General features: G+C 41.9%; 2 protein-coding genes across 4 annotated transcripts in view; both read left to right on the top strand.

The window, feature by feature from the left end:
- LOC116845990 (guanylate cyclase 32E) overlaps nucleotides 1–27,045 on the top strand; it is a 143,242-nt gene that overhangs the window by 33,683 nt on the left and 82,514 nt on the right. The window lies entirely within an intron of this gene.
- LOC116845992 (somatostatin receptor type 2-like) overlaps nucleotides 1–27,045 on the top strand; it is a 93,468-nt gene that overhangs the window by 37,065 nt on the left and 29,358 nt on the right. Inside the window, exon 1 of one of the 3 annotated variants that reach the window (XM_032819294.1) lies at nucleotides 19,909–20,149. The exons of the other annotated variants lie outside the window; for them this stretch is intronic. The gene's annotated coding sequence lies outside the window, so the exon portion shown is untranslated. Of the gene's footprint in view, nucleotides 1–19,908; nucleotides 20,150–27,045 lie in introns of those variants that run through there. 3 annotated transcript variants of the gene reach the window in all.

Here is a 27,045-nt window from a genome sequence, read left to right as displayed (position 1 = left end):
TCTCTCTCTCTCTCTCTCTCTCTCTCTCTCTCTCTCTCTCTCTCTCTCTCTCTCTCTCGGCCGACGCAGCGCGTTCTAATTTTTTATTTCAAACATGATTTTTCTCAATATACAAAGTAACTCTGAAAAATGCGTGACAACACTGTCGACGCTGGTTATATGTGACAATTGCCACGAGAAGCTGATGTATCGCGACAATTTGTCACACAAATATTTTTCGCGGTGTCGTAAGGGGCTCCTGCTGGTAATGGTGCTCGTAAATCCTCTTTCGACCGTTAAATTGCGATTCTTTGGCGCGTTTGTTCGGGGTAGGCGACCGTGTCTCAATTTCTACGACCTTATCCCGCGCTGACTTTAACCCATTCTTCGGTCTGCATTCTGAAACTCATTTGCTAAAGCCGTTTTGTCCGTTTTAAAGCATTATTGCGTGCCGCGAAAGGAAAGGTGTATTATTAAGCACCAACTGATTTACGAACTTGTTCGCGTTGAGTGTTATTATGAAGTTACCGCCTAAAGTGGAAATATTGCCCCAGTATCGTTCTGTAATAAATTAAGAGCAACTGCAAAATACGAACAGAGAAGGAGAAAGCAGTCGTAAAGAAATTATTTCTTTTTTTTCCGTGTTCTCTCTTTTTCTCTGTCGTCAATAGTGCAGACCTCTCGAATAAATGCACTTGAATATGATGAAACGTGTTCGCGAGCTGTATGCGCTTTGCTATTAGTGTTATTAGACATCAACCGCCTATTACTGCGGAATGGTTAGTCGTCAAAATGTCAGCTGCTCCTGATGCCACTCCCCATTTCGTAAAGGCAAATTTCCGACGTTTGGCAGCTCCATTCTTATATTTCGCTGTGCTTCCACTCCAACCGTAAATTCACCATCCTTTCCTTGCCAGGACGTGGCAATTTTTCACAATAAAAAGAACAAGTACGCTATCTTACTTTTTCTGTCCCTTTTGCGTGTGATGCTCCCATCCTGGTTTAAAATGAGGAGATAGCAAAAACCGCCAGAGAATATTTTGTCTACACTGCCTACACAGTGACGGCTTACCCCAAATATACGCAGGCCGGTATCGCTCACCGTACTACTTTTATCCTGAGGAAACTTCGAATAATCAATTAGCGTAAACAAACCAAAACGTGAAAAATTAAATAACAAAAAGTAAAAAACAACTCCGGAACGCAGAAGTAAGTAAATTTTCCGTCTACGAAAGGTGAGAGAGTCATTTCTTCCTCCCTTCGTGGCATTGAAGCAAAAGCCATTACACTCTCTTACTAAAGCGATACTATCTCATTTTCATTTATTTTCTTTTCTGATTAAATTCAGACGCAGGTATTTATTTGCACGTGCATAGAATTACGTCAACCTTTCTTTTATAATGTTACCGTTGACACAACATTTCCAGTCGTGTTACTTCGGGGAAAAGAACGACGCTATATACCGGCACAAAAAGTTGTATAATCCGCTTTGAGTTTTGAGGGTCGTGTGTTAAAGCAATCATACGTATTATGTGTGCGACAGGTAAAAGGAGATCTTGCAGTATTATAGTACAAGCGAAATGTCCAGACAATAAAACGATAATGTCACGCCATGCACACGAAATCGTTTCCGTAACGACGAGTTCGCGACTCACCGTTGCGCTTTCATTTCGTTAAACTCTAGAACCGTTAAATAGCGAGTAGTACTACGGGTAATAATAGCGTTGAATGTTGAGAGCTTTCGTAGCGACCGTACCGCGCCCGAACACACCACGGCCGTTGGTCGCAGTGACGTAGAAGGTTAAAGGTAACAACAATAACCATAAGCTCCGCTCGTAAATCCAGCTTCGGAAATTAAACCGTGCTCGCTTAATTCGCAACCCCCTCGCGTTCTTGCCGCCCGGTGCCTGTCCCTCCTGCTCTTCCATTTCTTTTTCTTTCCCTTTTTTGCTTCGCTCGGCAGCTCGAAGAACTACGTGACGACAAACTACTCGGGGAGGGAAGCTCGTGGATGTAGGACGTACGAGGGATGTGGCCTTCGAACTCGAGACGTTTTCCAACACCGCTAGATCTTCGTTCTCCACTTTCAGTTTCTCCGCGATTCTTTGTGTCATTTCTCCGCGTCTCTCTCTCTCTCTCTCTCTCCTCTCTCTCTCTCCCCTCCCCTCCCCTCTCCCTCTCTCTCCTTAGTCTGGTCTCGAAATCACGATCGCCCGTGGTGCGCGTCGGTCGACTCAGAAGTGATTTTCTCTAATGACAGTTTAATACGTCTAATTAGATATCTCGTCCCAAGAGCGCAAAAAGTGACGTAACGTCTTGTCGAAATAAAAAATTGTTGGATTAAGAGCTTTTTAGTTTTCTTTATGAATACTGCGTATGTTTAACGATAAAATTTCCTAGATTCTCGTATTATCGTGTATCGCAGCTTGTGCGAATTTTTACTCGAAGTTAGACATTAGTAATGCGGCAGTTGTTTATCCGGCCCTTCAGAAAATACGTGAGATTCTTACCTAAACTTCCTATTTCGCTGTTATCCTCTCGTGCATTTCTGCAGGGACTCGTTTCCTGGAATAATAAATTGTACGACCTAGCTCTTACACTGTTATTTTGCTTTTGTTTTTTTTTCTTGCGTTTCCTCGAGCTCTCTTTTTCGTCTGCTGTTCACTCGCATTGCGATTCGTTCAACGGAAAATAAGCTTCGTAAATAAGATATTATCAATCGATGTCGGCTGAGAGCACTCTCATCTAAATTCATGCACTCGCTACACTTTGCATGAACTACTCACAGTTCTGATAATTAATTGAAAGTTAATTAAAACATATATACTCTGTTACCTCAGTTAGAAGATGCTGCTTTGCTGAAACAGCTTTTACGCGAATATTGAATGATCCTCAGAAGAGAGTCAATATTGCATGTGCGCATCACAAACATTAATGTTTTATCTCATAGATAATGTAACATATAATCAAGCGACACGGTAATGTCGCGAAGCCAAGTGCAAGCGCGAAGCATTGGCGGCCTACCGTGTATAATTACGCGACGGCTTTAGTTGAATGTAGACTAGATTTTCGTTTCGGCTATAACGGTTGAATTAACGAAGTTCTGGAGGGACTTAGTCGATTCCTTGGGTTTACATTATATCATAAAACTGCCTTTATTTTTGCTCTATGTGCTCCAGAAACTGAGCTATCTTAGCTCAAAGTTTTAAATCGTCAATTTACGCGTGAGAAACGTCTCCTCACCACAAAAATTCTCCATCACGTATCTTCTCCGAGATTAGATAGCGGGATGGCAAGAGTGTTGCGATTACCGATTTACCGACTTGTAACTGTCATCGCGGCAGAGTCAAGTGACAGTTCGTGCGTACGAGAATGGGGTTATAACGAGGTTATATTTTTAATGTATATAATAGTTTTAAAAGTTGCGAAGTGTGATACTCTTTGCGATACTCTTGGGGATACTCTTGGGGGTACTCTTTGCGATACTCTTGGGGATACTCTTGAGGATATTCTTTGCGATACTCTTTGCGATACTCTTGGGGATACTCTTGGGGATACTTTTGGGGATATACTTGGCGTGCCATTTTTTATAGGCAAATTCTCTTATTGTAATCACTATCAAAATATTATATTGAATTTCGAAATAATATTTAAAAAAAGAGTCTCGCCAAGTGCTTTTTAGTGTAAGTTATTATAATTTTTTTAACATTATTGTATTTCTCTAATTATTTTATTTTTTATTTAATAATATTTATTGAATATACCAATAACATAAGTATGTTGATTTTTTTTATTGATATTAACTGCTGTATAGGTATCATTAAAATAAGAGAACCGTTTGTCTATAAAAAAGGCACGCCAAGGGCTTTTTGTATAAATTATTATAATTTTTTTTAATATTATTGTATTTTTCTTATTATTTTATTTTTTATTTAATAATATATTACTAATATATTATTAATAACATATTTAATTTATAAATATATTATATAATCAAAACCATATATGTTTATAAAATTAAAAAATGTTTAATCATTCGCACTTGGCGAATGTAACCTCTTGATATCATTTCTTTTGTAGAGAGTACCTAAAACTATCTTGTATTTTTCAATAGAGTAATGTTAACGCGCGTGCACTTGGCTTTTTTTACTTTTTTTGTGATTTTTTTTATTTTTGTGATTACATGTTGTATGATATGTTCAGCATACAACTCTTGCGTCTGTTCTCGAATTATATCATTGCAATCGCGGCGCTTGACTATACATTAAGCTGAGGAAAATTCCACGTGCGAGAATAAGGAAAATATCTGTACGATTTCATCGAGGTGACGGCGAACGCCGCGAAATGAATGCAGCCTGTAACTGTACAAATATCCTCGAAACCCCGCATAAACAGGACGTATCCAGCGCAACGCGCGATATTAAAATATATTTCTTTCAGGCCGTACAATCTCTCTTTCTCGATTGCGTTGCGTTTTTGAAACAGCTCTCTCCTCGACGGCATTTATTAATTCACGCGACAACGAAAACGTAATATATACGTAAATATGAAATCTGCCCTAGCGGACTTTACCGCGCGATATTGAAGATTTCATTTCATGACAAAAAGAGGAGAAGGTGACTCGCATTATTCAAAATTTCCATGCCGCATGTGTCATTTGATCGTTCTGTTTTCCAAAGCACCTAATTGCCACGTCGGGGAAAGCTCGCGGCTCATTTTACGCTGGCGCGACGTAGCGTAATTGCGATATTCTTGATATTACCGTAATCACCCGACCCTACGGAGCAATCGGGATAACGAGAAACGGATGCGCGTTGCATAATTCCCGTCGCAACAAAAAGTGTCTTAATTCACTCGTCGAACTTCTCCTCTTGGAAGGCAGCGCCCTTGTTTCGAGATAAACCAATTTCAACAATGCGGTACGGGAGCGACATAACTCCTCTGAAAGAGCACCCGGAGCTTTCCCACCTAAAGGCCTGGGAGTAGCTCGATAACGAAGCGGGAATGCGTTACGATCGGTGAAGTGAAGATATTTCAAGAATGACTTGGACGAATTCACGGGGAACTGTTATCGGGAATGCCCGCGGTAATTCTTTTTGCGCCGCTTTCAATACGTGACCGCGGTGCCGGGATTCCGTTCCGAAATGAATCGGAGAATTTGGCCTGGCATTCGCTCGTTAACATTGCAACCGTCGCCCCGTTGCTCCATCGTCGCTGAATCGGATTCTCCTTCCTTCGCACGCGCGCTTCCCCTTCACGATATTTTGATTGCCATCTATATCCACGTCACCTAAGCAATATCCATGCGTATACGCTTATACACACATCTCCACATCATGTCGCGTCGTACCCGACGAGTTGAAATGTCTTTCGGACGATTCCGATGATCGTTGACTTGAAGCGCTCGCACGAAACATCACGACGAAATTTACGTGCGTATTTACGTCCGCCAAAAATTATCTTGTCGCAGGGAAAATCGGATTCGGTTGTATTTCGCTTCGCGAAATTGAATTATTTGACGCTGCTGGAAGGATCGTGAATATATTTTTCTGAGATTACGAATTTATGCGTGTGACACGTGTTTAAGTATTATTAATCATTTTCTCGCGTGAAAGAGTTTCATATATTTCACTATATTTTCACGTTTTTATCTTTGTTTTCTCGTTATTCTTGTTATTGTCGAAATAGAACAGACGTTACAGAAGAGTCCGCGTTATATTTTAAATTACAATTAAAAGTAAATCCCCGCTTTTTTTATATTCTCCATACTGGAAATATGTTAATTTTTAAAGAGAACTCTATATATATATACGAAAGCGCTGATGAGATTTCACGAATTTAATTTTTTATTTATATATGACGGATATATACGAGGAGAGAAAATTTAGTTGTATCAACCAAATTTCTGTGAAACATGAATAAACCAGGAATTCTGCTCCAGTTAATCGGAAATCTGGTTATTTTGAACAGAATTCTGGTAACTTCAATTTTTGGTTAGTTTAAATTTTCCCCGAAATCTAACTAAACACGGCAATGTTTTTCCCGTGTATAATTTGAGATCGCAGAGTACTTCATGAATTGTATTAAAGTTGATTCTCGTAACTTTAGGCGGTAATTCCAACGTTAGTCTCTTATCTTGACAGAAAACACATGAAAAAAGAATAGGGATGACGTGTAATAATTGAAAATTGAATTCATCGAATTCCGCTTTCAGAGTAGCCGTCAGATCACGTTCGATAATCGCTCGCGATTCTCCCATGAAAAGCGCGTCACACTTTCTTATCTTTCTTTCTTTTTATTTCGTTCGTCGATCGTGATAATTTGCCTCTGCCCGACATCGCCGTAGTCGATTATCTCGCGATACATCCCGCTACCGGAGACGTGAACGTATACCGCGCGCGCGAGGAAATGCGCGCCGCTGCGGAACGTACTTTTATTGCCGTCGTGTGCGGTGCAGCAGCACTTTCAGATAAGAGAGTTTCAACGAGGTCGTTGTCGTCGACATAACGCGCCGGGCTATAGATAATATAAGAAAGTGCGGCGTTGTTCTGTCCCGGTATTAACGTCCTCAAAACAACTCGAGCCATTCGTAAAGTGGCTAATGACGTTCGCATAAAGAACTTTGTCGTATTCTCTCTTAATATTCTTAGCCTCGTAGCGTATTTCCTTCCCCTACGTCTGTTAAAATCGCGGATAGAGGCCTTGCACATTCGAGACCTCGGAAGGGCGCGACAGTTGTTTCTGACGGCAGCAGAGGATTCCGCGCAAAGACGGTTTAATCCGTCCTCTCGAGATCTCCGGCGGATTAATCGAGATTTCATTTTCTAAAGTTATCACGACAATGACTCAGATAATATCAGTGTCAGAAAGATCTTCTGTTATATAGGGGCTTCCACGTTTGCACGTGTATATTGAATAACAGAGTATGTAATTCGAGTCTTAGGTCTATCTTAATAATCGTCATCTGAAACTTGTCTCATGTAAGATATTCCGATTTTTATTCAGATTCAAGTTTTACGATTGAATTATGTTGTATACGATATTTTTTGTATCTATAATTACGATTCAACTGTATAACTCTCATCTAATCATAAACTCAAATCTGAGTTTCTCACTTGAGACTAGTTTAGAGTAATAACTATTAACACGGGCCTTAGATAAAACCAGTTGATCGGCCCGTCGAGTGCACGTATCGGGAACGTTGCATCGGGGACCATTGCTAAGTATTCTGTCCCTTAAAGCTACAAGCGTAACCGAATAAAGCACACGAAGGGAAAGGACGCTGCGACACATCGCCGCTGCAACTCCTGTTTATCTCTCGTCGCGGAGTGCACCCCGCGGGTTCATAAAATTGTACCTGACCACGTGTGTAACAGCGTAACAAATACCGACGCTTCCGGCGATATCTATTTTCGCTCCCTCAGGTGTGTTTAACGTCGTAGATTCACCTCTTCGGAGGTCGAGGCACTCCTGCGCGAAAGACACGAGGCGTGGCTCGTTTTTGAGGGAGAGAAAGAGAAATCTTGAGAGATCCGTATCTCTCCCGACTGTGACAGTTCGATCGTTTCTATAAGACGTCGTCTCTTTCTCTTTGCCGGAAACTTTTATTCTCGAATATAGGTCGGTTTTTAAATCGGAATTTGACAATGTCCTCGCGCTTTTCTCTACATCCAGATAATATCTCGCACGACTCTTTGTGCCGTGCATTGTGCAGCTCGGAGCCGCAATACGGCTCATATTGCGAAAGCAAGCTTTAGTCCAGACAGCAGCATAAATATTAGCGCAACGAATATACGCAGGTAATTCGCGAGTTAACGAGCTAGCAGTCTTTAACGCGATCTTGCTTTAAGTACGTATTTAAATTCAGCCGTGGAGAACGTGTCTTATCCGCGATATCGTTGCTGATATGGCGCGCACGTACACAGATTACGCCGGGAGTGCGCTTCTTTCTTCTCTCGAAATAATTTCCCACAATTCAACTCGCGTCTTTTCCCTCACGGGCTCGCGACGAGACCACTGAAGCGCTCGAAAGCACAAAACGTACGCGTATGCGTCGACATGGAGAGCACTTCGCATACTGCATTACAGCATATCGCGATACGCGATATATAAATTATTAGCGCAACGTCGTCGAGGGTCTCCCTCGACGTATCGATAACTCATTCACTCTCTCGCTGCCGAGGAATACGCGCGCGGAATCTTTTAAATCGGGCGAAGTCGCGCTACGCGAGTTAATATCCGACTCGATTCTCGAACCTTAATGCGCGATGCATCGCGCGGCCGTTCTGGAAAGTGAAAGAAAAATGGCAAATGTCGAAGGTATAACGCAACTGTATAAATCTCGCGAGATCGCGTTCCAGCAACTTCGCTTGCGACTGGTGCGACTCATTGGTCTCGGTCGCGTTCGATTCGCACTTCGTATAGTCGAAAGGTGATACCGGGTGACTCGATCCTTCTCTCAGCCCTCGAGAAAATCGTTATCGATCGGTCGTACAGCTTCAACGTATGCAGGTCATAAAAAGGAGTTTCTTTCACACCGGAAGAAAATAACTTTAGTCAACAGCTATTTCGCGTCAGAAATAAAAGTCACCAATTCTGACGAATTTTGATATTAATTCAAATATAGCAAGCAAAATATGACAACAATTTTAAAGAGAGGCAATAGATTTTTACATATTTTCCTTCAAAATCAATATTATTTCCATAGTTAGCAAAAATATTTGCAAAAATATGCCAACACTGCTTTGTTGAAATCAACATTCTGATGGTGAGACTACCCTGTTTGAGCCTATTTTTCATACTGTGGAAATTGTTTTATTGCCCTGTCACGGTGGTTTATTGAGGGGTAAAACAAATTCTCTGCGTGAATTCGCTTTAGTTTAGGTGGAAACTTAAAAGAAGGTCTTGTTTGAAATGGGTTTTTCTTTTGTAACGTTATGCTTTAAGCACTGTTAGCAGCGTCGTTTTATAGGTAGAATTGCAATATATCCTCAAAACTATCCTCTCAAGAACTGTTACGAACCAAAATTTTTTTTTTTTTGTTATTTTCTTGTTCAGGGCGAATCGAATTATGCGAAAAAATGCCAAAAATGCTCGACGCAAACATAAAATTTAAAATTGTTGGCCAATGTAATTCGCTCCTTCATCGCGGATCTTGTAGCTTCTTCATCGAGGGATGGTCGCGCGTGCACGAGAGGCTCCCGTCGGTATTTCGTTTCTTGCGGTTTTACGAGCTCGACACCATCGAGCTCGAGATTGTCGGGGCGGAAAGACGCGATAGATCGTTACCTCGAATCTCATACGAACGCCGAGTGTTGCCGTTGCTCGGACGTGTAACGTGTTTAAATGACCGCGTCTCTTTTATTCAAAGGGACGTCGTTTCCACTTGGGAGTATCTTCCTCTCTTCCGTCGTATATTTAATAAAATTACTGCTCGGAGGTCGAGAGACTATTTTTGACGATTTCTCCCTTCTTCTTCTCTCTCTCTCTCTTTCGCTTTTTACAATCGCGCGCTCACACGACGCGCAACCGCGTCGAGAGTTTACCGTCGGGGGAGAAAAAAAGAAGATGAATTACACCTTGGCATAATCAGGTGCTCTGAATCTCAGGTTGCTGCTTCTCGTATACATACACGCTCGCGCACGGACGCGTACACATTGTCTACTCGGTTGCCTTAAGCCTGAGGTTATGATTAAATCTACCGCTTCTGGTGCCGTGCGCGACTGCGGTTTGTACCAATGCAGATGCGCGTTCGCGTCTGCCTTACGCGGTGACGCAATCTAGGCCCCTTAACGATGGTTAATGTAGATCGAGCTTCTGCGATATTAACTTCCATAATAGACAGCTTGATAACAGCAATCTAGGATCTAATGCCGTGGAGACACACACTGGGTTCGTTTGCTCGGGACGAGCCACCGATATGGAGGGTGACGTTAACTTTAACGTTAACGAAGGACGCATCAATATTGAACGATTGTATGGAAAGTACACGCATCGCATATTATGGAAAACGCACATACGTGTGTTTATTAATTTTTCATCGATTCAACGATTTAACATCGAGCACGCTCAGGCGTATATATACGTGAGTTTACTTAAAAATGATTAATTCGTCATGCACATTTTCGAGCCTTGGGTAATGAACAATCGGAATTTTCCGTGGCCAGCAACGTGCGGATGAAATTAATCTTTGGTTGCATATTCGATCGAAAGCAAATCTAAATTTGTATATCTTTAATTACGTATAATAAATTTCTTGGATTTTGCGTGATACAATAGGTGAAGTGTATAATTAATACATCGCGCGAGCAAGGTCGCGTTACTTAATCAATCTTTCCCGATAACATTGTACGATAGTCGACAATCCTATCCCGATTTGATTCCCGGGAAAATACGTACATTCAACAATTTATCGGAATCGGATGAGAGAGGCGTGTTATGAAAGTATTTTAACTTTGCAGCCGTCGGAACTGCCATATAGATTTCTAAGGATTTATGCGCAGACCGCGGAAATATTTAAATCAATCGCGGGCTGTCCTCGTTCGACGATGATAATTTCTCGAATCGTTTCCGTGGAAACGCGTGTCCCAAGAGTTACCGCGAACTCATAATAAAGTCTATCCTCCGAATCAAAAGGAGATTTATTCGATTTGCGTCGGAGAGGTAGAGTGGATTAAAGGGCAAAGAAGTGACCGCACAATCGAGTCCGACGGTGGAAGAGCTTTGTGTGCGTGGACGAACTTGAAAAAAGTTACGAAGCCGGACGACTAAAGTCCCTGTGATAAAACGCGTCGGCCGGACGAATGGGATGAAAAATTGTGCTCGCCGTGTGTCGTCGTAGTCATCGTCGTAGTCGTCGTAGGCGGATAATAATCAAGGCAGGCCGCGCTTCCTCCCGGCTCCCCTGTGTGCTATTCCAGGATATAATTTCCTGCTCATTTCTGCAATATTCGCTCAGTCACTTACGGGTGGCGTAATGACATCAAGATCGAACCGCATCGCAGGACAAAGTCGTAGGTAGAATTAGCTGCCGCTTAATAAAGTGAGACTCCGCGTTAGCACTTTGAAGCCGCGCTGACCGACTTTACGGCGCGTTTCACACCGGCGCGACGCAACGCTCGCACGAAGCCGGAGCACACGGAGAGGTTCGTCGATTAGTTTGAGCACGACATGTCTCTCCCCCGACTTCTCTGCGACGTCGTCAAGCGCGGGGGCGGCGGGAAGGGCGGGTTTAGAGCGCGCCCTAAACATCCCTTTGAGGAATACCTACGCCCGATGTCAATTGTTTAAAGCTCGCTCGGGCTCCTTTGTGTAAGCATTGCTCTTATACGCGCTTTCCCATTTTCGTAAGTGCGCAAAGATATTAGGTATAACGTAATTTCAGACGTCCTTTGTTCCTTTGCTTTTCAGTGACGTAATAAAAAATTTATTAAGCTGTCTTTGCACGACTAAGCCGATTGATAAGGGATGTGAAAGTATCCCTGACGTTAAGAAACGATATATAAGAAGGTACTTTAAACGCAAATTCCCAGTGTAACTAGGATTAAATAAAAAATTGAATTTTTTTTATAAAAGATTCGCGTGTTAAGTAGATGAGGTAAACATACGCGGTGTGGGCGTGAGTCGTGCGAATCTCCTCGCAACAGAATTTTCCTGTGTGTCTTCGTATCGATAAAAAATATAATATGCCTTCTGGCATTCATTTTAAATCGAGAGCCTTTGATTACTCTTCTAAATATCTCCTCACGCGCATTTTTAGCAGAGAAGTAGTCATAACTCCGCAGTCATAACTCTATTATTTTCCTCGAAAATACGTCTATCAAAAGCTCAAGCGAAAGTAATTAATATACGACAATGATATTTAATTCAATTATTATTAAGAGGGAGAGGGCTTGAATAAATAAATACATATCTTTCGTTCTCTGCGTATCATGAAGTTTAGATTTATTAATTGTTTGTTCGCGTATAATATGCGCGAAAAGCTTCAGCCGCTGTTTATCTCTTAATATAAATTCATTCTCTCGTAAATATTCGGTATATATATAATAATACGTCCGAAATGTTTTAATCATCTCTCCCTTCTCGTACAGTCTCGATATAATTAATAATAATTTACTGAATGTAAAATAAAAGAGTGTAAAAATTACATGCTTTTTCACTCAAAAGAACAAAATCCGTAAATAAGTTGCTTTCTAACCTCACTAAAGCACTACGCATTGCGGTGCGACCACAGATTTCCATGTAGATTGCTAATTCCCTTTTATACGTTATCATGAAATGGACGTCGAAAAGTATGAATTGCACATGAGAGAAGCAAGCATCTACGCATACGTGGCGTAAGTGGTGTAGAAGAAGAGATGGTAGATGTGTAAGATGATCGATATTTGTGCCTTCAACGGTAATCGGACATGACTATTCAACATCGCCAATCATCTCACCGACATACTACTTGTATGACGTATGAGTTCAATACATATTTTTTGAATGTGTGTGTATTATAGCCAAATTAGCGATCTAATAGAAATTTGTGAATGTATAGAAATTTGTGGACGCGACGACATGGACAACCGTGTGGTTGAGCGGGCAGTCAGTAGCGCGGGAGTGGGGGTAAGTCCGCGTAGCGCACTAAAATATGTACTACCTGAAACGCGCGCCACCTCTTGAATGTTGAGGGATGAAAGAGGGCATGCTTGTAGGTCTCGAACAACGCTTTGTCTTTGTCTAGTATAGTCTGAACCAAAAGCTAAGTCGGCTGATTTCTAAACATAAGCTAAATCTCCGAATTAAGAGCCATCTTTGCTTTGTTTTTCTTAATAATAAGTCGATAAATGAATACTAATAAATGAGAAAAAATATATATATTTTTCTCATAACTTAAACTTTCATTCATAAGCTTAAGTCATTACCATTCAGTGTGGTCACTGCTTTTCATATTATCTCTAACTTTTAATTTGGATTGTATCACATTCTCTCCACTTTCGACCATACTATGAATCAGACAAGGATAGGAGAGGAAATAAGGAACCTCTCTCTCATCCCGCACGCCTCAAGAGGCAGCGCGCGTTCCAGGTATAATATATTTCAGTGACGTAGCGCGTTGATGTTTACGCGAGGCTGTCAACTGACGATCACGTGGTCGAGCGGGCAGCTGGTAGCGTGGGAGTGGGGACAGGTTCGCGTTGACGTTTGCGCGAGGCTGTCAGCTGATGACCACGTGGCCGGCGATTCCGACGAACGAAACTTTAAACGCAACGTGACGCGCTTGCTGATACTCGAAGCGCGAGCTTGCTGGAACTCCTGAAGGCCATTATTCGCGAACGAATCGACGCAGAGACACGAAATAAAATGCAATCTTCTCGACCCCAGAGCGCACTTGTGTTCTCTTTCCCTTGTCAATTTAGAGAACGATCGCGGACGACCGATAAGATAGATTTAAGTCGGAGAATTTCCCGCGAGTTGTGCTCTCTTTTATTCGCGATCGAACTGTTCGTTGCACATCTATACGTAAAACGCAGACGTTCGTCGTTTCTGTGTTCGACTACGTGTGCGGAAGCATTTGAAACTAACAGCAGAATTCGGTAGAACGTCAAAGCAAATTGCTGTGAGGGAGAGGAACGATAGAAAACGACGAGTTTGCAATCGCCTGACCGTTTCGTCGACTATTTGAAATGAAAAATGAATTCTGAACGGAATATCTGTCTCTCTTTCTCTCTCTCTCTCCCTCTCTCACTTTTGTTTCATAGAGTTTTACGACTATTATTATTATTGACTTTTCCCTGTATCATTTAATTCTTGATATTTTATAGTTGTGCATTGTTTTTATTATTACGTTCGTAGCACTATGAAACGAATTTTATTTCAAATCGTAGGAGAGGAGTGTAGTTTTCTTGTTTACCTTACTTCCGACGCACCGAACGTTTGTTACATAATGTTTCATGCCGGTACGATCATTCGCGAATTATTTTTATTTACAATTGAAAACGTTTTATCGGATTACATCTTTTTTATGAAAATGTTACGAGAATTACTTGCGAATAATACATGCGGATCGCTTCACGACCGGAGTGACGTGTGTATGCGCGGCGCGAAAATGGAGAAATTTTAAGAGAGTTGGAGAGTTTCGTGACATGCGAATGTACACGTGTTCGCGCAAGATATTTGCGAAAAAGAAAGAGAGAGAGAGAGATCCTATTATTATAAAACATTCAATCTATATCGATGTATTAAAAGAAGAAAGCACTATTCAATAGTTTTCTGCGTATCGCGTACAATTCATTCAATATAATATTTTTTGGATCAAGATAAAATTACAAAAATGCAAGCTCTCTTGTGAAATGAAGTAACGTTAACGATGCGTTCTCTCTTTATATTTCCCCTTTGCCACTTTGAAACACTTTGTATCTGATGCACGCATACAATACATACGTGTTGCATTCGTGTGGCGAACAATATTTTTGTTTATCCAATGAGCACTACACAAATATTTGTCTCAAAATAAAATATACCGTACGTTTTTCTTTGTAAAAAAAAAAGGGAAAGTTCGCGAAAACACATGTCAGGGAATTTATCAAGCAACTATCGTGTTTTTTTAGCGACTTTGTTAAACGTTTCTTGTGTGTGCGCGCGATTCGTTCACGTTTGCATTTGTTGTCGAAACTAAAACGTTTTTGTGCAACACGACACCGCATCGAATTTTCTCCTGAAAAATAGCTCGTCACGAACGAATGTTTCTCACATCGATCGAAGCTGATGGTTGAAAATTCTCTCTCCTTCCTTCATCCTGTCTTACGTCGGTGTATTCGTGTGGACAAAGCGAAAAGGGTCCGTCGTGACGTTGGAGAGACCCGATAAATATGTCTCGTTACGATGGTATGGTCAACACGGTTTCGCGTTTATAGGGTCGTTCGTATCTCCTCGGAGCTTCGGCTACAATATTGGCAACGTCGTTAGATTCAGTCGGATACTCCACTCTAAACGCTAAACCGCAGTATCGGTCCGTTATACTACTAAGCATTAGACTAATATTTGCATATTACCCACGTGGGGTTATCGATGATGCATCATCCTCTAATTTGCTGTTCATCGATTGTAGGTACAACACACACTAACGCGTTACGTATCCACCACGGCGTATCGTCTCTCTTTATATGTGCGTGTATATTTGTGCTGAGTCGATCACTATGTTATCACAAGAACAACAATTTATCTATATTCGTGCACTTCCGCGAGCAAACGAACGACATGGATGACAAGATAGACGATGCGAGCAGAACGGAGAGAGGAGACATAGCCGGAGGTAAACCGCGAATTATCCGGATTAATTACGTCGTAAAATAACAGCGCGCGGAAAAATACGAATGCCGAGCCTTCTCGTCCGGACGAAATTATTGTACAATCGACGCGATATGTGTGATAACGCAGTCGCCTCCACATTAAACATCGCGTAACGTTGGGCGGAACGCGCACTAAAATGTTATCCGTTGCGAAGGAATACGTAAAACTTATTTATCGTTACATTCTTCCGTGTTTATCGTTTTGTCGCGTTTACGCTGTGTGATTATCGCGCGAACGCAACGCAGTTACTTCGCCGACGAGTATTTTACGTCTATCATTGTCCTCGAATCCTTCTCTCCTCCGCGACTCCCATCGCGTCGTGCAGGAGGATTGAGAGTAACGGAATTAAAAATAATGAGCACGTTTTCATTTAATGATAGAGAGAGCGAGAGAGGGAGAGAGACATAAATTCTCCGTCGTTCCGCGTTTATCAAGCGTCTCGTTTCTAATCAGTGTGAATAGAATCTCCTCATTCGTATCGCGCGTATAACTTCTTCGCGCTAGAACCGTCGACTAACACGGTCTGATTTGTTTCCAACGAAGACGTACACGTTACTGCATAAATGTGTACGATACCTGTGATTTCCGCGTAATTACGACTCGATCGCGGCTTCTGATAAGCGTTATTATTCTCTAGTTCCAACTACCCGGCGCTGCTTGGGCTTCTTATATCTAGAACATCTAAATTATCATAGTATATATCAAGGGGATGAAATCAGGGAGAGAGGTGAGGTGTTCAAACTTCATAGTAGCTCATATTACACGCAGTTTCCTAGAGGAGTAGCTATGCAAAATTTGATCCAGATAGCTCAAAAGGAATTAATAGGGAAATGTATACAAACATTCTGTTATATATATGTACATATAGATTACAAAATGCCCGTCATAGGTTCGTTGCAGCGCGAGGAAATTTTCGCGAAACGAAGGATTCGTCAAACGCGCCTAAAAAATCCTTCGATTGAACACTGTAAGCGATATAAACCTTATTAATACAATTTAATTGTAATTATAAAGCGTTGATTGTGTTGACATCATAATTAAAGGGAGCTGTTAATGTTATTACGCCGACACAGTGCTCGGCACTTGCGCGCATAGTTACGTGTCACAGCACGCATCGGAATAATTGGTTCCCGATGTTCGGCACAATTGAAACTGGCGCACGCTCATATACGATAATGTAATTAATCGACAACGCTGAAGCAAAACGCGGAAGCGAATTATCAATTTAAAAGCGCGATGCATTCCGGCGAGTAATTGTAAGCGCGTGTTGTCGCGGCAATAAATTGCTGCTGTACGCGTTTTAATTGCTTCCGCGTAATGCAGAATCCGATATTAAACGCTATTGTAAAATAATAGCGGGGTGTACTGAGCGACTGCGCGTTTGTTGAAGATTCCTCCCAAATTCCGGCTCGGATTAGTGTCGTCGGAAAAATGAAGTATACTCGTACATAACGTGAAGGATAACATTTTTATCGTTCACATGTAATATAAAAGATAAAGATTTTTATCGTACAGACAAATTTATTCACCGATATCTAGGAAATCGTGGATGACGAGAGAACGCGAGCGGAAAGTGATGTGAGCTTTAGATTCTAGTCACGTGTCGCGATGAGCGACTGGAGATTTCAGAGCTATCGTAATTAGTGATCGATCGACCAATGCTAAAAGGCAAACATAAGTTACGCGTGGGAATTACGCTTGGAAATACATTTACGATCGTGTACGTGCGCGATTCCCTTGTCGGTGTTACGGAAAATAGCTGTTCGCCACGACCGTGTTGCTCTAAATATTCATTGGCGTAGAAGATATTACCGAAAAAGAACAACAAAGAAAATTCAGGAAATCGTTCAAACCCGTGATCATAATATTTTATGACGTAACAAATGGCAATAATCGAGCGATGAAACGCTGTAATAAAAAAAGGTGTCGCGAAATTCTTGGCATCATTTTTATCATTTTTATCACCAACTGTATAAATTGGGTATCTCGCAAGAGATAAGAGATACACGATTTTTTTTATTTCCTTCTTTTTTCCGGCGGAGAGCGCGGTCGAATACGCGTGGGTAAGCTGGAATACCGCGTGTTACAGGCGAGAGTAATAAAGTACCGTAGGAGGAACAGTGTCTAATGAATATAAACGAGGGATAATGTATTCCGAAGTGCCCTACGCTCGATCTTCTGAATCTCACAAGTACCATGACGCATTAATGACGTGTCTAATTGCCTCAGGTATTATTATACGGACCGGTTCACCCTGAATTTGCCTGCGAACTCTTCTTTTCACGTGCACAGAGCGCGCCCGTTATCTCGCATTTCGGCAGAACGTGCAGAACGTGTGGGACCCGCACACGAAAGATGGTGCATCGGCGAAAATCGTTACGGCCGTACACGCGATATCCGCGCGATAATTATTTGATACCCGAACCCGCACGCACCCGAAGTCACGCACACACGCAACGTAAAGCTCCGTCGGCGAACGCGCGTTCGTTAGAAAACCGCATGTTGGCGTTCACTCGTCCTCACTTTTTAAATTTTTAATGTAATATAAACGCTCTCAGGCACTTCTCGCGTCGGAATATCCAACCACGTCGTATAATATCCACAAAGTAGTGTTAGCCGTAATTTCGCAGCTCTACCACAATGGAGCGGCGTAACAGCCACATCTTAGCTAATGCGTGCCATTTTCTGCCTCGCGTTGGTGCGGAGTTGCGGTGATACGACGGTGACGTGGCTTGCGAATTTAGCGCGGGTATGCGGAATTAAAAGTAAGCTCTGTTGCCAAAATAATTGCTCGCGTTTCGTTACTTTAGTAGCGCCGCGGAAATAAAAAACGGGCTGCCGTAATGGAAGCAGTTAAGCGCGACAATATTCCCCTTGGAGCATTTCTTAATTAGCCGGGATAATCTTCAAAGGGAGAGTTGTTTCTTTTTTTTTTCTAAATGCCTCCGTACGCGCGCAAGAGAGCGTAGTTATTGATGTCTCGCACATATTGCGCTATTTCGAATTTACATAATTAAGATTTGCATAATATCCCAGCGGACCACACGTCTACGGGATCCGCTACATATAGCTACGTATTCGTACGGACAAAGTAAATAATATCTGACGAGTAGCGAGAGGTTTACAAATACACACACTCCATTAAACGTTAGTGAGTTAATAAACGCGATGATATCTGCGACAAATTATCCCCGGCCTCTGTGCGTTAAAGAAAATTTATGTTGGAACGCGAGTGCTGATGTGCGTGCGTGTCTCTTCGTAATCCACGAAAACGGAGGCTCTTCGTGTCTCATCTCCCCTCCCTCTCCCTATCAGCAGCTCGGATCACGATATAGTACAGAGTGTCCCAAAAATGCCCGCGCGTTTCAACGAGATACGGTAGATAACCAAACAGTGTTTCGTAACGTCATTTAATTTCGCACAAGATATCAGCATTGAATGCGAAATGAAGCGCCTTTTGACGTCTCCTCGGCGCAACATTTTAACGAACGACTTCGGCGCACTCTCCTCCATCTTCGCGAATCTCAGAACCGCATCGTGGAACGTATCAGCGAAAATTTATTTTCCCAGCTGCCTCCTTGCAACGTGAATCCCGTGAATCTGGTAAATCTCGTATATTTCCGCGATAAACCTCCGACTTAACGTTACCTCGGCCAAGAAGACATCGAAGATTTGTTTTTTCGCGTACGTTGCTATTTGTTATTTAAGCGCTTTTCGTATGAAGAGAAATGGCTGTATTTAGCAGAGAAAGCTGCTTTGCAACTGTTGCCAAATTAGTGAATCTGTCTGGTATATACTTGTAGATTCAACTTTAGATAAAAATTAATCCAAGAAAAAAATTAATCTAACTTAAATTATACTTATTTTTACATATATTTTTTCAAGACACAAAAATGGTGATATGCATTCAAACTTATTATTACAAATATTATAGCAAAATTTAATTTAAAAAATGGTTTTTTCTTGGCCATAATTTATAGTAATTATTTCTTCATGTAATTACAAATATCAAGTATTTCTTCTCAATGTAAAAACATATATCAATCAGATTTACGAATTTTACAACAGTCGCAAAATAATTTCCTCTGTTGAGCGCAGCCAAATGTTGTCGGGAAATTTGTTGGATGCTTATTTCGGAACGTTCGGTGGCTTTTGAGACAGCCTATACACACATCACTTGGGCAGCACCTTGACGCTCACGTTATCGTTCTACCTGGCGACAAACGAGCAGCGTGAAAAGAGAGCCGCGTGCGTGCCAATCCGTGACACGCAATATTTTCGTATATCCTCGGCGCGTACATGCACGCACTTTTACCTATGAATAGAAGCACACGTAGCGTACTTATACCAGATGCAAACTCACAGACGCATATTGCTGTCGCGATGTCACGCGCATTTTCACTTCGTACGACATTGCGAATGTCGTGATGCATTAACGCCTTAGTAATCAACGCTTTCAATCAAGATTTGATTATCACCGCGCCCGAACCCCTTCCAAGAATTCTTTTCTTTGACGAACATTCCGCTGTGTATTTCTGTGGCGTTTACTGAAAATTAAAACACGAATGCCGCAACGTTCGCTTGCAACCGCACACGCATTAATGCGTCGAGTTCGGCATGAGTGTGCATACTTATAAGTAGTGTTCTTGTATGCAGAACGTTTTCTCTGGGAGATTTTAAACATCAACTGCAGGTTTAGTGAGTGAAGTCTCCTTTCGAATTCTGTGAGTTCTCCTGCACTTGGGAAAATTTCGAATGACAAAGCAGGCACCGAACAACGGTATGGCGGATATATGCATAGCATTCGCGTAACTTCCACGGCTTACGCTCCACGACGGTAATTCGCTAGTTTATGCAACTACGAAATTCATAGATAATTGTAAGGATTTAACGCGCAACACACACACACACACACACACACACATACGTGTTGCCTCCCTTACGAGCCAAGTTCACTCTCTTTTCGCTGGATGAATCACCGAATCCGTTTTCTCTGGCTCCTTTGTTTTCGCGTTGTTTTGGGTAATACTATCGAAAGCCGAGTTAACATCAGCTAAAACATCGTTGTCGGTTGTTCCCGTTGCGAAACCCGCCCCCTCGTTTGATGGTAACGACTGATTGGAATTAACCGTAGTAATTAATGCCGCTTTATGAGGCCATACATCGCGCGTCAAAATGCGTTAATTCGTACCGCCCGAAAATCAGATTTACGCAGTTATCAGATATTACAGGCGCTAACTATAACTAACGGCGCCATTTAGCTCCACATACAGGCCGCGCTCGCTAATAGTAATCATCATTTGCGTGTAATTACTCGTGTCATTGAACGAATGCGCCGTTTGTAGTTAGCACGCGCTACTTCGTTCTGTCGAAGTGTTATTATCGCTATTTTTCCACAATCGAGTGGCCATTCGGGTTGCCGAAATTTGGATTTCCTACTTTCGACCTCAGCGTTCCATTCAACGTCTATTTGAATACTCTGAAGCCCATCAATCAGTTCTGTTTAATCTATTGACTTTGTCGAGAGGTCCTCTTTTGAGGTAGCATTTCGTGCGTTCTCTGCCATTTAGAGACTCCAAATAGAATTTCAGTTTTTATGTGCATTAAACTGATCCTTCGGAATAAATAAATCTTAGAAAATCCAGATCGAAAATGGAGCTAAAATTTCGACTCGGGTACCTGACGTGAATCTTGTTAAATGCGATAATTAGAGAACTTCGGACGCGTACTCGGAGTGTAGTCGCTATTAAATTTTGATTATTGACATCGTGGTTATAGAGCCAATGCACGAACAAAGAACCAGCGATCTCTCTTGTCAGTGTTAATTCGATGCCTGATATTGTCGAATATCGCAAAACTGAAGACTAATTACGTTACATTATCAATTTCCCGCAAATTCTCTCCGTGCATACAGCGGGCCGCCGTAATAGACATTAGAAAATATCGAGGCATTTGCATTTAATCAGTATTTATTCACAACGAAACAGCAGTACACGTATGAACAAGAGACTCGCATTCAAGACTTGCATTACTACTCGAACACTTCTACATTGTTTTTGAAGACGTGTTTATGTCCGCGGTATGGCCGATAGAAGAGCGGAAAACACGCGCAGCTATAATAATTATATCGTATTACGCACGGAAATAAGGTAATAAATTTTGCCCGACTCTTTGGTAACGACGAAGATTGGATCGCGCAGCCCTCTCTATCGTGGGCGCGGGGGTTAGAGAGGGAGAGAGAGAGAGAGAGAGAGAGAGAGAGAGAGAGAGAGAGAGAGAGCGCCTTTATGAAATAAACGTAACTTCACCCGGAATACATACAGACGGCGCGCGGGATGAAACCCGTTTGCCGAGACTTAATAAGACTTTATCGTCGCGCCGACGATTGGCGAAGAGCCGAGCGATTTTCCCGTTTGTGTGTTTGTTATCTCGCTGTTATCGTCGACATTAACAACGCCGACTGCACCTTCGCGCTGTATCTTTCTCCGGTCGATTCGACCGGTTGTTTCCTTCGTTACTTGTTTCTTCTCTCCTCTTTCCTATATAATGCCAGTCGCTGGTCACGGCACATTGTATCGCGACAATGCTCTGGACGTGCCGGAAAGTATCGCCGGTCGTAACTCCAGCTACTCCGTGGCCCGCTACTATTGAAAGTTTCTCCCGCTGACGCCCGACGCATCGGAAATGGTACGGCGGACGAAAACTGATCTAGTTTGCGACCCGGGGAGACATAAACGCGCTTCTTTGCGCGAACTGGACGAGGACCAAACAAGGCGACTCGCAGTTGCCAACGATGCGTGAACTCGTTTCGTCGACCTACTCATTGATTACATTTATCGTCGCTTGAGTGAAAGAGTTCCACTGACGGATTAGCGGAATTATATAATGCGCGCGAGCAGAAACGGAACTCTTCAACTCGGATAATTGTACGAAATTGTGCGCGATCGGGGCGAAAACACCGATCGTGTTGATTGAGCGTCACCGATTTCCCGCGGAAATAACATGCATCACTTTCGCGTGGTAATCGGATCAGTAAAGGTAAATCGGGTTACGTGGAGAAATATTTCTGGCTGTGACAACTTCTTATCTGTCAGAGAGAATAGTCGCCGGAGAATAGTCGTTGTCGCGGTGCTGCTGTCGGGTCCAGAACCGCAAATCGCATTAGTCAAAGGAAAATCGATGAACCGGGCTGTCTTTAGTGCACACAGAGTCCATCGAAGAAATAATATTTCCGGAAGATATTCAAGAAGATGAAACTGACGAAATTGACGGTCAGTGCGAAACTTGGATTCGACGAGCGATCTTTGCGGGTTAACGTCAGGAATATTATTACTCGCTGAAGTTACGTCGGTTCGCCGACTCTTAAGGTAGTTTGGTCAAAAACAGTGAAGTCCCAGATCTTTTTGAAACTTGTAGCAAAATTAATTTAGGTATTAATATGTATGTGTGTTAAATATGGGTTCGATTAACCGTATAGTTTCCGAGAAATTACCGCTTATAATTTACTCTTTTTCTCGATATCTTACATGGCGTTGACGTATAAAAAGTAACGCTTATAGTTTACTCTTTTTCTCGATATCTTACATGGCGTTGACGTATAAAAAGTAACACGTAAACGCGCATTTATCAGCTGCAAATGACCTACGATAAGGATCAATATGAAAATTTGGGTAAAATTAATTGAATACTTACAGAAGTACATACTTCAGTCTCAACGTAATTGACCGTACATTATTAGAGTATGATCAATCAGCAAAAATAAGTTTGGCTTTTGCTTTTTCGTTCGCGACCATGCTTTGCAGATGTGGCAACGTTGTATAGCTTGACATCGCATAGCACTAATAGAGATTGCTACGCGTTGCTACGATCTATAGTTCCACGACTACAACGCAATTCAGCATACTGTTTCTTTTTCTATCATTTCATTTATTTTATCGATTTTTACTATTCTGAGAGAACCAATAACGTTTAAAAATCTATTTTTCATTTTCACTTAAAAGAATTCATCGATTGTTAAACTTTTTATTTAAAATCTAATTTTGACTACCACAGTTGGAAACAACTACCTTAAAGCGTACGTTGTATCTCATTAACGAGAAATTCTCGCCTTCGCGAATTATCCCGGCACCATCGTTGATCCGATAAATCTTACGTCGTAATCCTACGCGTACATGGCGATGCATGTAGCCGAGAGCTGTTCTTGTTGAAAAATGAGCGTTGAACGTCGATTTAGTTTTCAAGTGAATTATTAAGACGCCTGATACACATATTTCTGCATATTTTTTAAGGCCAAAATATACCAATTCCTGGACACCAATAATGTCGGTATTTAATCCTGGACGCTCTCGGTTTTTAAAAATGTGAATGTTTACGCTTTCAACGTAGAGCATATATAAGGTGCCTGATAACATAAAAAAACATATAAAACGATATGAATGTCCAGAGTTAGGTAACATTTTTATTAGTATCCGGGCGTAAAGGTATCTCTAAATTAAACGTGTCGGAAATTTATTTTTAATTATTTTTAATTTATTTAGACATAGGATAGTTACATGTATTTTTTATATAATCTCGTATAATACTTTCTCATGATTAAATTTTTTCTATCGGTGCCCAAAATAATTTTATGCACTTTCATAAAATAGAATTTGTCTCCGTGTGAAAGATATATTCTTTCAGTGAATTTTTTTGAGAGAAGCTTTTAAGTAAAGTTCAACAGTAAGATCCAAACGTTCTAACGTTTGAGAGTGCTACGAGTGATTCTTCTATATATCTCGCCCTTTCTATTTTTGCGCGAGAGCTCTTTCCTCCCTCTCACTCCTTACCTTTTCTCGCAGCTGCTGCTTCGTTGCACGAACTTTTGACCCTATTATACCTGATCTATAAAAAAATACATGCAATGTATTACTAGCATTGAAACGTGTCGGAATATGTATTATTGATGCGGCATCGGTGGAAAGCGTTCTTATTATGAACAAGAAAGTTCGAAACAAAACGGAAAAATTGAACGATCCGCAACTTTGACGTATTTTCTTTGTTGAACAATGTGTAGAGTGCTTTAAATTACAAATTTTCGCGCACAAGCGGATCACGGGGGTAACGTAGAAGTGTCGCACGTACTTTCGCGCGCTATTTTGTGTTCGAGAGGCAGCTATTCGAATGAGGTGTGACGCATTCCGGCCAAGTCGCGTTCCCTCACGTTCTTCCGCACGCTTCGTTCTTAGCCGCCACTCGAGGAGATCAACGTGCCATGCCGCAATCAATATCGGAGCTCATCTGAGCAGCATGTCGGGCAAGCTGCAGAAAAGGTCGCCCTGAATTACTCTCGAGTACTCGCACACGACGCTCGCCAGCTCGCCTTAATGTACACTTCATCGACGCTCTGGTGAAGGTAATCTAGCTGGATGTGGTTTTAACGAGGTCGAAGGTCCGCGTTGTCGCAGCTGCGAGAGAGGAGGGAGCCTAAACGAAGAAATTTTGCCCGCGAGAAAGAAGGGGAAAGAGAGTGTAAGTGAGAGAGATAGGGGAGAGAGGAGCAGATGCGATCCTCCGCGTCACGAAATCGCGAAAATGCGTATCGTCTCGTGACCGACTGTGGATCACCAGGTCACAGGTGAAACGAGAGAAATCTACACGTGTCGTGTTCGTGGATATGCGTGCGTGTGCGGTATCGGCGGCTGATAGCCAGATTTGGAATTCACGTATCGAGTGCGCGAGATATCGTTTGATATCCGCGATATCACAGCACGTGCGATATCATGCTCGCTTCATTTTACTATATTTTAAAAATAAAAACAATGGAAATAGGGGAGCAGAGAGAAACGAGTCACATGGTGAAACGGTGATAAACTGTAATCGAAATTGCGCGAGCGATTTCCCAGTCGCGAATGTCAGGCGCAAATTGAGTTTCGCAAGAAATCTGCCAACGGCTTTCTTCGAGATGCTGATTGACATTTAAAATGTCCCGGCGAGAAAAAAGTTCGGCATACTTTTATTTCCCTCGGCGGCCGCCAAGCTCGCACGAACGGATCGCGGCGTGTGCCTGTGACCGATGTGCATTCTGTAGTAGTTATTCACGCGTTCTTCGCTTCTCCTCACTGCTTCACTCGACAGTTATTGCCGGCATAACCTGCCGGTGGAGTGTCGGGTGGACAAAGCGTAATCCTCGTTGTAATCTGTTGTGCTGGCTGGAAATTTTAACGTCGATTTATGGGTTTGCGCGCGGCAGTTTGCTATTCGTTCGATAAATAATTTAATAGTTTTCCGCCCTTTGTCTCTTTTTTGGCGAGCGCGCGTATTGTTCCTTGAATATGAAAGGTCGTAGCACGTAATATGCGAAATTAAAATTATTTTCGGCAATCCCTGTCGTTGAGAGATCTCGGGGGAATATAATTAAACAATCAAACTTGTGTATATTTGTTTTTCATTTTTAGATCTAGCTTCGCAGCCGTGCAGCAACAGCGAAACTCGCGCGTGTAAAGCGTTTTTCGACATATTGCTTTTAACGTTACGAAAGCGCCCGGTAATACAATTTTGTTTGGTTTTGGACATTTTATTTTGCCGGAGTCTCGCAGTCTCATCATTTTTTTATGGACACTCTAATTGCATACGTTTCAGCGAAGCGAATTTTTAATAATAGTGTCGGACAAGTGTATGTTGCTTTAATTAAGACCGATCGGCAAAGTGAAAGCCGTGTTTCGGAAAGATATTGCGCCGGTCGCCTCATCACGCGCCATCGTGGCCGCGCGTGATCTATAATTTCATGCTCTACGCACTTTAAATCATTAAATAATCATTATTCCGAACTATCACGCCACACGTCGCGCGTGTGTACGCAATGTGTTCGATCGTACTCACGTAGCAGACATTAGCAGACCCATAAACTGCAGCCGAGTGTTAAATAATTCACGCGAAATTAGTTCCATTGTACAAAGTTTCGGAGAGCAAATATATCGCGAAACGTGATGTACGTATGACTTGCTCTCTACCAGCCGCGACATTCATCAGCCGTTCTTTCCCGAGATATTTTTGCTGAAAATTGATCGCAATATATCAGGTTTTGTTAATATTTCCTGTCTTTAAAGGCAACTGAAGCAAAACGTTTTTTTGTGAATGTACATTTATTATACATAGATATATGCACATACAAGGTGCTTTAAACAGATCCCAACACTTTTGGAAGTAACTTCCTTCATGTAAGTGTTAACATTTTTTTTAAGCACTCTGTATATACATACACGTTATATATTTTTTTAAATTGTACTTTTACATTCCGCTAAGAATTAATATTCGGCGGGTGATGAATTAACTCGCAAAACTTAAAATTAGGTCTCACATAATTGTACAATATTTTTGCCACGGCACGATATTTTGCAAAGGTTGCTCGCACGTGTTTTATAAATAGAAACGTACTAGTACTACGTTGAGAGGCTTTCCATGCACTCTCATTATTATTCCTGTGCATAGCTGTTACGTGCTACTGTTATCATGCGACGATACGCGATACACGTAACGAAGCGTATGCATGTTAATGTTTATTCTCCGATGACAATTTCCAGCGTACCTTTTTATGACCGCCGCGGCCAAAGTGTCCGGAAGAGATGCGGGAAAATTAACAGCTTCGCTCTCCTTTTCATTGTTCATTGTCCGCGTGAACGTTGAAGTATTGACACGATTTTAACTAACAAGTAAACCTACTAAAGCTACACTCCGATTTCTTTCTAATTTGACACA

Source organism: Odontomachus brunneus, unplaced genomic scaffold (genome assembly GCF_010583005.1).
Source record: "Odontomachus brunneus isolate Ranch 3 - 2012 unplaced genomic scaffold, Obru_v1 Obru_scaffold_059, whole genome shotgun sequence".
NCBI classification, from domain to species: domain Eukaryota; kingdom Metazoa; phylum Arthropoda; class Insecta; order Hymenoptera; family Formicidae; genus Odontomachus; species Odontomachus brunneus.
Note: the sequence above shows the minus strand (reverse complement) of the source record. Positions and strands in the feature narration are given on the sequence as shown.